We start from the raw sequence: 11,660 nt of genomic DNA on the forward strand, positions 1-11,660 counted from the left end.
CTTGAATAAGCCCATTGTTGCTTAGCGTTAGACTTCTTAAATTAGTTATTTATCATTTAATACTAGGACACTGTCTATGTGAAAAGAAATAGGTCCCAACTTCATCAAATCCGACTTCATTTCAAATCAAAGATCAAATCCAAAGGACACTAACTCGTTACTCTTGGATGGTGCTAATGTTAAATACACAAAATAACAAAAAATAAAGATATGATAAAAAAGTAGACCTGCAAGATTGTATTGGTCGAGTGTGACAGGGACACCAATAACTGAGACTAGAGAGATTTATAGAAGGCAGTAGTTACTACTATGTGTCTATTGTGCGATTAGTGGTATGGTGGAGAGACCTACCAAGAAGGGACGTTGGTCTCGAGAAAGTATAGTAGGGAGATTCATAGAGCATTTATGTAAAAGGAAGATGAGAAGTGTTGTCTTCAAGTTGGTTTATGTTATGGTAGAATTTTGTTGGTGATAAGTGTTAACAAAACGCTTACATCAATAGGTAAAAGGTAAATTCGGGGCATGAGTTGGACTGACTCATGTTATCTCATCCCTTAATGGTCCTAAGGACATGTGGGGACCCGAACAACTTAGTACCTGAAAGACTTGAAAACATGGCTGACAAATGACTGACAAGAAATGGCTAAGAAATGACTTGAAAGTCTTGTTAAATTTGTTATTTATCATTTAATAATAATCAGAAACTATCTATGTGAAAAGAAATAGGTCCCAACCTCACCAAATCCAGCTTTATTTCTTGTCACAGATAAGAAACAAACAATGTAATGATTAAATATGAAACATCAATCTTAAAATAACACACATCAAAACAATGTCGCTGCAATGTTACAATGAAAAATACAAATATAGAACCTATTTTTACCTGAAGTTGACATAGAGTAATTTTGCATGATCAATGGAACATGTATACCAAAATAAGAGTCCTAGGGTATTTCAATTTCCCAGTTCTCATCTTGGTCCTCATTTTCTAAATTGTGAACATGATCTTCTCTAAATGAACTGTCATTATGAGCCTCCAAAACATTATGTTCTATATCAAATTCATTAGAGAGATTTGTTATATTGTTTTCTCCCCTTCTATCACAATCTAATCGCCAAAGAGTTAGCACTCTTTCATATGGAAAATTGTTAATGTCATACTTTGTTACATATAATATTAAACATGTATCCACATGTTTATCAAGCTTGTTCCTCAACTTTGACTTCAAGAATGATAATGCACTAAACATTCTCTCATCCTCCACTGATCCCAAAATCATGGTTTGACACAAATCTGCTAATTTGAAATATTCTGATATGTTTTCTTGCAGGTATTGGCTAGCACTTAAAGTAGTCCATAATCTTGTTATAGCACCATTTTCATTAGGATTCTCCAAAAAAGGATATTGCTTCCACATTGTTTCAACAAAGCGTCCACCTTGTTGATACAATTTTGATGAATCTAAAATACCTTCAATTTGTTCTCCATGTATCGAGACTTTCTTGCAAAAATGGTCTACTAAACATTTTAATCTTTTTTGAAAATCAGCTTTTAAAGTTCTTGGACATTGACAATTGTTCCAATATTGAGGGTATACCACACACATGGCCTACAACAATTCATCTCGAGGAAATCGTTCTCTTATCTCTAATGGTAGTGATCTTGCAATTTGTATCAAATTTTGTCTCACTGAAATCACAATATTATCAAATTGGTCTCTTGACACGGGGCAATCTTTGGTGATTCGTCCTGTCTTACTAATATAATGAAAGGGAACCATATACCCACGCACTGTGATACATAGTATCCCTTTCTCATCGAAGGTCAAACTTTTTTTAGTATTTTCTATATTGATGATCTCAGTCCAACTTTTAAACTCTGGACCAGTAAAAAAGTCTGGCATCATATACAAATTATCCAATGCAAGACATGTTGACTTTCTCACATTTGTGTATTCCACAATATACATTGTGCGATTCTGAGACATTTTCACGAGGACATTCATTTCATGTAGCATAGGAAGAATTCCAGCCAATGTCAATAATGTCTCTATATTAGTTAGTTGAGAAAGAAGATCTTGAGCTTTGTCTACATTATAGCGATTTTCATACATCAACCCTACCAAAGATTTGAACTCACTAAATAGTCTTTGAGCTGGTCCATTTAATGAGATCCATCTTGTATCAACATATTTCAGTAGTTTTTTTCCATCCGTAATACCATCTGCAAATTGTTGAAACTCTAAATATCGTTTGGGACTATAAGAAAAGTATGCATGAGTCTCACGTACAAGATCTTCAACTTTTGAAACTGATGGAAACTTGCTTACTATTTTAAATGCAAGATTCATCCTATGAGCCATACAATGAATATTAAGCATATATGATGAAGTTGATAGTTGTCGCCTAACACAAAGGCCATTCCTTTGTCCTTGCATTACCGTTGCTCCATCTGCTCCAACACATACCAACTTTTTTGCAATCATTAATTCATCCATACCACTTTCCTTCAATTCATTAAGAACAAGTTCATAAATATTTTCAACTGTAGAAGTCTCTCTCATCCTATTAATCCCAATTAGATAGGAATGTCTAATATGGTCATTAACCATATAAATGCTCATGCAAATCCATGAAGTATTATCTATAGCCGTAACCTCATCTAAAGACAATGCCAAAAACCTATCATTTGCAATCTTCTCTTTCAAATCATCCTTTTCTACTTGAGCTAGATATCCTGCCCATCCCCAACCACTGGTTACAGACCAATGAGAAGATGGAAAGTTTGGCACTTGAAGAAAAGATAGTAATTTCATGTGATCTGGATAATCTGTCATAGGACGACCTTTAGATAAGATGTGAAATACAGTGCTCAATTGTATCATCTTGGATAACAAATTTCTTTCCATCGTCTTTTCAAATAGAGATATGATGGTTCCTCTGTCTGCCTCAAGTTTCCTCTTACTTAATAAATATTTTTTATATTCTTCTACATATTCAACATGTCGACATTCCTCAGAAGATTTCCATCTGACAATAGATTTCTCTTTACCATTTACAATTTTCTTTTCATACACCTTTCCTGCATGCTTTTGTACCGTATCTTGCTTCATCTGAAATTTCACTTCCTTTTGAGTTTTCCAACTACACGCAATATATATAACTTGTCGGAAAACATTGTTCTCATTTGTAGTAGGTATTTCTTCAATAAATGAAAAACTTGAGACCCAATTTTCTTGGAATCGTCTCCCTATGGCCCACTAGCCTCTTTTCCTTTTTCGCGAATCGATTGTGTCACTTTCCAAGGAAAAATCTTTTACATTTTCATCACCGATTTCTGTTGAAACTGCATTTATCTCACCCTGACCACTTGAGGAACCTATTATTTCATCCATCGTATGGATATCAAATGCATTTCCACAAGAGTTAACCTCTCTCTCAATAACAGATTGTTCAAAGGAGCTTGAATCATGAAGAGAATGCGTATTTTTGGATGGAGCCTTTTGAAAGTATGATAATACATCTGTTTGCCTTGATGGTTTATTCCCATGATTATCTTTTGACATCTCACTAAATATTCCACAAGTAAAATTTCAAATCGATCTACAAACCTGCATCAACAGTTTCCAAGCATTGAGATATGCATCATATAAATTCACTTGTTCATAGAAAATAGAATTGTACTTTGCAAAAGAATTGTTGAGTCAACATTGAAAGAACATATATCAGAAATTGAATTTTGAGGCAAAATGGAATTTCACAAAAATTATTTAACAATGATAATGGGAAACTATTAAATTTTAAGACATAAAATATAATAATTCATTTGTATAACATTGAAACAACATCACTTATGCGATCGGAACGAAAAATGTCTCAGGGCGGAGAACGAAATAGGTTTTTGCTCCCTGGCTTGGCTTTTGCTCGAATGGCACCGCCGCGAGGCTGGGGTTCCTTGCTGCAACATGCAGGGATGGTGGCCAAGGTGAAAATGCCTTTCGGAGTGGACCAAGTAACGGATGGGGCAATATTGTGCCATTTTAGGCGGATTTTGCTCTATCTTTACCTCAACGGAAGACCAAGGAGCTCCTCGGTGATGGGGGTTTTGGTCCTGCTGCAGAAACACTTATTTTTTCTCCCCGGACAGATTCCCAGATCATTAATGGTGCGGAGTTAGGGTTCTTTTTCTTGGTCCACGATGTTTTTTTTGTAGAATGGGCATCTTGGGGTTGTTGCCTCTTCTTCCCACAGGGGAGTGCGGGCCTGGGTTGCTCTTGTTCCGGCAGCAATTTTTTTTAAAGGCATATGCAAGGTCGTTTCTGGGTGGGTTTCTTTGGGCAGGCAAATCTGTGTCGACTCAGCGGTGGTCAAGTCACAGGCTCCCTGCCTCCAGTTCAATCAAAGCTCCGGGAAAGGCATACCCGAAACAATCTTGCCCTGCAGTTTCAAGGATGGCACTGGAACTAAGAGGCTAGTAATTCCCCCCTGCTTTCAAATTTTCATAAAGCCGCTTGTTGGGACATCACTTATATTTTGGGTAAATAAAGCAGACAGTGTGATGATTCTGAAACAATGTATCACACAAAAAACTGGATACCCTATGAACAAAAAAAAATTGTTATACAGAGGTAGTATATTACAGCCACAGGAAAATCATCTCCTACAAGATTATCATATCCTATCAGATTCCACAATAATCCTCGATCTGAGGCTCAAGGGAGGAGCGACGACACCCAATAAACCCAAAAATGCAAGTGGGGGAGAGGGAAGCAACTCTGCAAAAGACACAGGAACAAAGCAGAAACCTAAAAATGGGAGACAATCATTCAAGAATATACTTCAAGGGAAAAAAATTAGTCACAGAACCAACCAAACAGGCAGGGACTGCCCCAAACCCATACATAGTGGAGCAACTGAACCACACCCCAAACCTAAACTTAGACATGCTAGAAACATATGAGTATTGCACCTCTTTTGAATCCCAAGCCATTATATGTTGTTCCAAATTTTGCCTTTGGGCTATAATTCGCCCTCAAAATTTACCACGATTTCAACCAGTCTGTTGGAAATCCCCCAGCCAAGCTGAATTGGCACATGGACCTGGAGGACCTCAATTCAACCTTAATCATAGAGACAATATGAGGATCCTCCTCTATTTGAATTATTCCTAATTTCCTACAGAAGGTGGTTGACAGGATTCAGGACCTGGTCCCCTCCTCCCAAGCCAGCTTACAGTATGTCTACCATGCCCAGAACTCAAAAGCTGATGCTAAGCAAAATGAAAGGGTATTGCTACCTGAGGAAGAAATTTGAACAACCAGAAATCTAAGTATGGAAAGGGTAGAGCCTCCATCCCTTAACATGTGAAAAATAAATGGTTAAAATATAATAATATGGAAAGCTTAATTTGGAAGTCTTGACAAGGTCAAGGAAAGTCACTATTACTTCCACATCAAGAGGTTTGTTTAGAGAAAATCTCACCTACTGAAAGTCAGGGCTTCTTTCTAACCAATCACTAGCCTTAGGAAGATGAGACTTCAAGAGAAACAATCAAGTCTGAAGATATAGGAGTTGATGAATGCCATTGCTCAGTTGGCTTGGCATTCTCTGTTTTATAAATCAAACAATGTAAGAGGAACTATTTTGAGGAGTGCGGAAGGTTTAAGCATGTCTAGTTCCCATTTTGGGCAAAATGGTGAACATTGAACCTTAGCAAATAACACAGATCCAGAATTATCAAAACCTGCATTTTGCTTTTTATGATCAAAGCAAACCTTTGTCATTGAAGGATCTCCTTTATGATATACTAGTCAAGGGTAAAGCTGGCCAAGTTTCTTAGTGATAACAACAAAATATTATATGGTCTGGTTAAGAAAAATATTCAAATTCTGCTTGGCTTCTTGCTAAAGATATTTCCTCAAGAGGTTTTTCATTTTGCAGCATTCTCAAAAATTTTATATTCTGGAGTGTCAAAGAAAGTTATCTCAAGAATGTTCTCAACTATGATCAAAAGTCTAAAGACCTACCTGTTTTTACTGACATCTAAGTGACAACAATTTTCTCATGTAATTCTTGTTAAAGTCAAATTTTTCAAGGGGTTGTGCTCCAAGTGGGCTATTATAGCCTGCCAACCCGCAACTTCAATGACCAAAATATTCTAGGCAATACAGTCAGTACAGAAGAAATATATTTTATAGATATAGTGTCATCATGCAATACCTGCCAACAGAAAAATTTAAGCCTGACCAACTTGTAGGACGCTGCAAGTCAGGACTCAGATTTAAAGGTTGTCCTACCTTTATTACAAAGTTCTATCTAATTTTGTAGCATAAGATATAAGGTTGAGAAACAATGTAGATAAGGCAAGATAATTTTATTTAAGTCTAAATAAAGCCTGACAGATAGGTAAATGGGACTAAGAAGTACAACCAGTGATGCCAATATGTAGGGGAACCCTTATATGGTCTGGTTAAGAAAAATATTCAAATTCTGCTTGGCTTCTTGCTAAAGATATTTTCAGGTTGATTATCCTGGTGCTTATCAAAATACTCCATTATATTCAAAAAAATTGAAGTCACTTTCAAAGAAGGATCTGTAAAATTAATCAATTTGCAATTGTCTTCATCTTGTATATTTTTCTGAAGAGGAAAACAACTATGATCGTCCAGTTTTGATTAGTGCAAAACAAAAGGGGTTTGACCAACTGGTTTCAACTGAAAATGGCCAAAACCAGTCTCAGCCAGTTGGCTTTGAATACACCGATTTTCATAATTCAATTGGACCTATTTCTCCTTTACCAAAACATTATTTATTTATTTTTAAATACCATATTAGCTACTTTCAGTTCATCACTGTGCTTTCCCCTCTTTCATGCAATAGCTTGGGTGTAACAGTGTAACACATTTCAAGAGTTAAAAAGCTCCTAATGGCATCTATTTTATTTGAAGGTTAACCGTGTCTCTTTTTCTTAGGGGTTCTTCCTTTAGAGATAAAGGATTCATGTTACTAGGCCCTAGTAAACCATATCATGCCATAGAAGACACAACATTTGAGACTTACCTTCTGTCATTGTGTAAAAATTCTGTACAATTCACCTGGTTGTTGATGCATGATTATTCAATGAGATGCATTGTTGAAGGCATCCCTGACAAGAGAGTTAACATGGTAGAGCAAGGATATATTACCACCTAATATCTCGTAACAAAATCTTCAATACTGCCTTCTTTCTCGAAAAATGACTTCTTGGTCTTAAGCACCAGTTAATCAGGTTAGGTAGTTTCCCAAGTTATTCACAGCAGACCATAGAACAAAGTTCACTCTAGAGACATTGGTAGCTTGTTGCTAACAAAAATCGCCTTTTGGTCTTGAGCACCAGTGAATATGTTTAGGTAGTCTCCCAGGTTATTCACAACAAACCTCATAACAGAAAATGGTCATCCTGGAGGCATGGGCTCTACATGTCTAAACTGTTTACTAGTTTTTATCTCATTACCTACAGCTTGGAAGATTTCTGTTTTTGTATTGCTCCTTTAAATAAACTTAGATATGAGATGCTTTCAGCACTTCTAATTGTATCCTTTCTTGTATTTTAACCAATCATATGGACTGTTTTAAAGTTTGTAGTTATTACAATTTCTTTCTTTTCTGTATCTAGTTTCCTATAAACTATAATTAGTTATGGTTTAAATTTTCTTGTTTAAAGGCTTAGATGTTGGAGAAACTATTACTTTGCGTTCTACTACCTTGTTGCTTTTGTCATCGAAAGAAAGCTGAAGTTTGATGGTCAACACTCTATTTAAATATATAGCTTCATAATGACATCTATCTTGGATACAACTAGTCAACTCTAGAATAGCAATAATTTTCGCAATTCTCTGTTTGTTTCTTACACGCTTGCATAAATACACATACAACCCAAAATGTAGGTGTTGTCAGTTAAGGATAAATCTAAATCAAAACCAACCTCTGTTTTAAAATAAGAAAAGGATGTCTCAGGAATGATGTGGAGAGAAGAATTGGACCTCTCTTATGCTAAATCACTCCAAAATGCTATCCACCTTGGAGATTTTGAAGGCGCATGGGAGGGCACAACTGCTAAACTGGTAAGAGTTTTTTCAAATAGAATCTTGTCGTGGAACTGGACATTGCATTTAAAATTGGGGGAATTGTAGATAAGGCAAGATAATTTTATTTTAAGTCTAAATAAAGCCTGACAGATAGGTAAACGGGACTAAGAAGTACAACCAGTGATGCCAATATGTAGGGGCACCCTATGCTACCCCAAAAGCATAAAACAAAATATAACAGGATCAAACAAGAGAACATGAACTAAATATGAGATCAAAAAAGTGGAAAGAGGATAGAGTGCAAGAGATTAACTAGAGGTACATAAGACAAGATGAAGAGGAAAAGGGTAAAAAGAAGAATCTACCATGGAATCAATCACTAAGAATGATCCAATACACTGTCTAACGATATTGTCTGGGCCCTGAAAAGTACCCATGCCTGAGAGGACCTGGCTAGATGATCCTGGGAGGCATCTGCCAAACATGAGCAGACCACCTCCGCACATTCAAGGGCAGTGAAGTCATGGCTTAAAGTGTGTGCATCATTGAACCTTTTGATGAAAGAAATTCGTAACCAAGCAAGCCACTAATTCTAACTTGTATAAGAAAGAATTTGCATTGAAATCTTCTGGCAATTGGAGAGCAAAACCTTGGGATTGGCAGGGTATTGTTCAAAAACACCAATACAAATTGAGAGAAGCCTTACGACAGTGGTTTCAGAGATGCCATTAACATCAACCGTAGGGATATTTAAAATTTCTGAGATGAGAAATCCACTGCTGCTAAATATCTTGGATCATTCCCCGAATGGTTCAACAATGTAGGCCACTTTGCTTGTTAAAAACGTATTGTCAGTGGTTTATCAAAGTCCAAATGACTGGGGTAAATGGCAAGATAATGTTAAATATGAAAAATCCATTGCATGCTTTGAAAAACATAGCAGAATAAGTGGAAGCAGAGATTCAGCCATGGGTAAAATTAAGAGAAAAGAAAATTTTTGCAATGCCCGACATGGTCTAGTCAAATATTATGCATACTACGAGCAGCTCCAGTGTTGTATATAAAAACAGTCATCGTGGATAAACTTGGCAGCAAAATAAAGCAACATTCAATACAGTTGAGCATACCTTATAAAGTTCTCATATGTTGAAACACACTCACGTGTTGAATACTATGATCTCTGTTCAACTTTTCTATCAGATGTAAAGAGGTCATTATCAATCATCACTTCCTCAATACTTCCACCATGGTACAAGGCCTCGGCCACAATCAGAATGGACCATTTCCTGAAAAGTCGATATACCATTCAGGTTAATTTTGAAGCCAAATCTTCTTTCCAAAAGATGAAATCCAAATCAGCATAATGATACTTCTACATGTTTGTTCAGCTTTAGTTGATTCTCTTTTGCTTGTGGGGTAACAGGCAGATGGAGAGAATCTTTAACAAAATTTGATATCCAACCCTTAAAAAAAATTCATGGTCTCTTGCAACCACGGTTATATGTGCTTCCAAACCAGTGGAAGCATTCAGCTTTGGTTGGCAAAGTGATTATCACCCCTGTTCCAACTGTAGGAGGCATGAATCCACCTAATTTGGCCTTCTAGAACAACTGATAATCTGTATCATACTCAACAACTATCTTCTCCCCTACTTCAAACTTGAAGAAAAACAAGGAATATGAAGCCAACTTACCCTGATTCAAAAGCCGACTACAGATGGGCAGGACCTGCATAAAGGGGCCTAATTTCTCGCGCTTAGCCAACAATTCTGTCAAGTACCGGTTGTTGTTGCTACTGCTGCAGTGGCATGAGACGTTCAGATCCAAGAAACCATGGATACCAAAACAAGAGAAGAATAAGTGGATTGAAAATGCAAGAATATCGCACCGAAACTACTGCTGCTAACTAGAAAATTAAGATTTGTGAACTATGATAAAAAATCCTATTTCAAAAAAATTTATACAGGATGAATTCGTGAAAACAGGGAGCCAGGGAGCCATATACACCATGAATCCATGAAAACAGGGAGCCATATACACGAAGAATCTGAAATTCGTGAAAACAGCGGGCTGAATCCGTGAAAACAGGGAGTCGCCCTCCATTTGAAAACAAATTAAGCTCTGCCCTCCATTTCAAAACAAATCTAACCTCCCAGGACCAAATCGACCCTCACAATTTCACAAACCACTCCCAAACCAAAAAAACCAAACTGTAAATCAGAAATGGCGATTTTGATCTCCCAAACCAGGAGCAAATATCAAAATTGGGCGATTTTAAGGGAATAAAATTCGGTTAGTTTATCCGCCCTGGGCTAAAATAAAAAAATAAATTACTTTTTAAATAAAATGAGGGCTAATTATATAAAAAAAGTTTTTATTTTTTTAATTAAAAATTCGCCCCATTAAAATATAAAAAGCCTTAAATTTCGCCTTTGGGCGATTATTCGCCCCTAAAATTTACCCTGGACATACTTGTAGGACGTGGTTGCCATGGTTTTTGAGGTGCCATTGTATAGATTGCATTAACAACTTCCTAATCTGCTAGATATGTTGATTTAATCTCTGGAAGAGAAGGACACTGATTAGTAGAATGATCAGCCTCACAAATTCGGCATACCTCTATACTGTCTGCAGGACATTCCCTCAAGGGATGTTTTTTCCTACACTTGGAGCATAACACAACCAAGGCTTTCTCCACTTCCTCCTGCTTCTTCTTAACCTACAAAACATCTAACTATGAAGACAAAGTGTTAAGAATGTCAATTTTCAAATTTTCAAATAAGTTTCCCATTTCAGCTCTGGTTACCCCAGCCCCTGCAATTGATTTAGTGAATCTGGAAGAAGTATCTCTTGATCCTTTTCCAACCCTAGAATTTCCCCTCGAGTATCATCGACACAACTCACACACATCATCATAACTCAATTTTGATACATCACCTCCTCCCATCAATTTCAAAACCTCAAGAGATTCTGGTCTTATGGCTCTTAGCAAAATTCTTCTCAGGGTTTCCTTATTCAGTTGGTTCATCTTGGATCTTTGCAAATTATACTGGAATATTTCTAGGAATTCTTCCAGGCTTTCCTCCTCCTTCTGGGTCATACCAAATATTTCTTCCTTTATGTCCCTTGTTTTACAATAATCCTGGTACTTTTGCAGGAACACCTTCTTCATGTCATCCCATGTCAAAATGGAATTTGCAGTCAATCCCATGAACCATCTGAGAGCTGCATATTTTAATGTGGCAGGAAACAACTTCAATTTTTGAGCATTTGAAGAATAATATTGGCTCCGGCACAATACATCAAACTCAAATAAGAAGGCATCAGGATCTTCACTAGAGGTACCACGAAAATTAGGCAAAGCAGAGGGAGGAATGTTTTTCATCTAATTGTCCCCAACATAATCTTCAATTGGAAATTTTAATGTAAATGGTTCCTCTTCCTTCTCATGATAGTCCCCATTATTAGTACCAGTACCCTCTAAATGAGCCATATCGAACCAAAAGGAAGTGGGACCTTGGTAAGCTACAGATCCTTCAGAGTTAGTTGTCTAGAACTCTGGTTCTTGAATAGGATTGAAGAGGAATTCCTCTTC

The sequence above is a fragment of the Pinus tabuliformis genome, chromosome 3_2 (assembly GCF_031772625.1).
Source record: "Pinus tabuliformis cultivar Carrire ecotype Pingquan chromosome 3_2, CPIR1, whole genome shotgun sequence".
NCBI classification, from domain to species: domain Eukaryota; kingdom Viridiplantae; phylum Streptophyta; class Pinopsida; order Pinales; family Pinaceae; genus Pinus; species Pinus tabuliformis.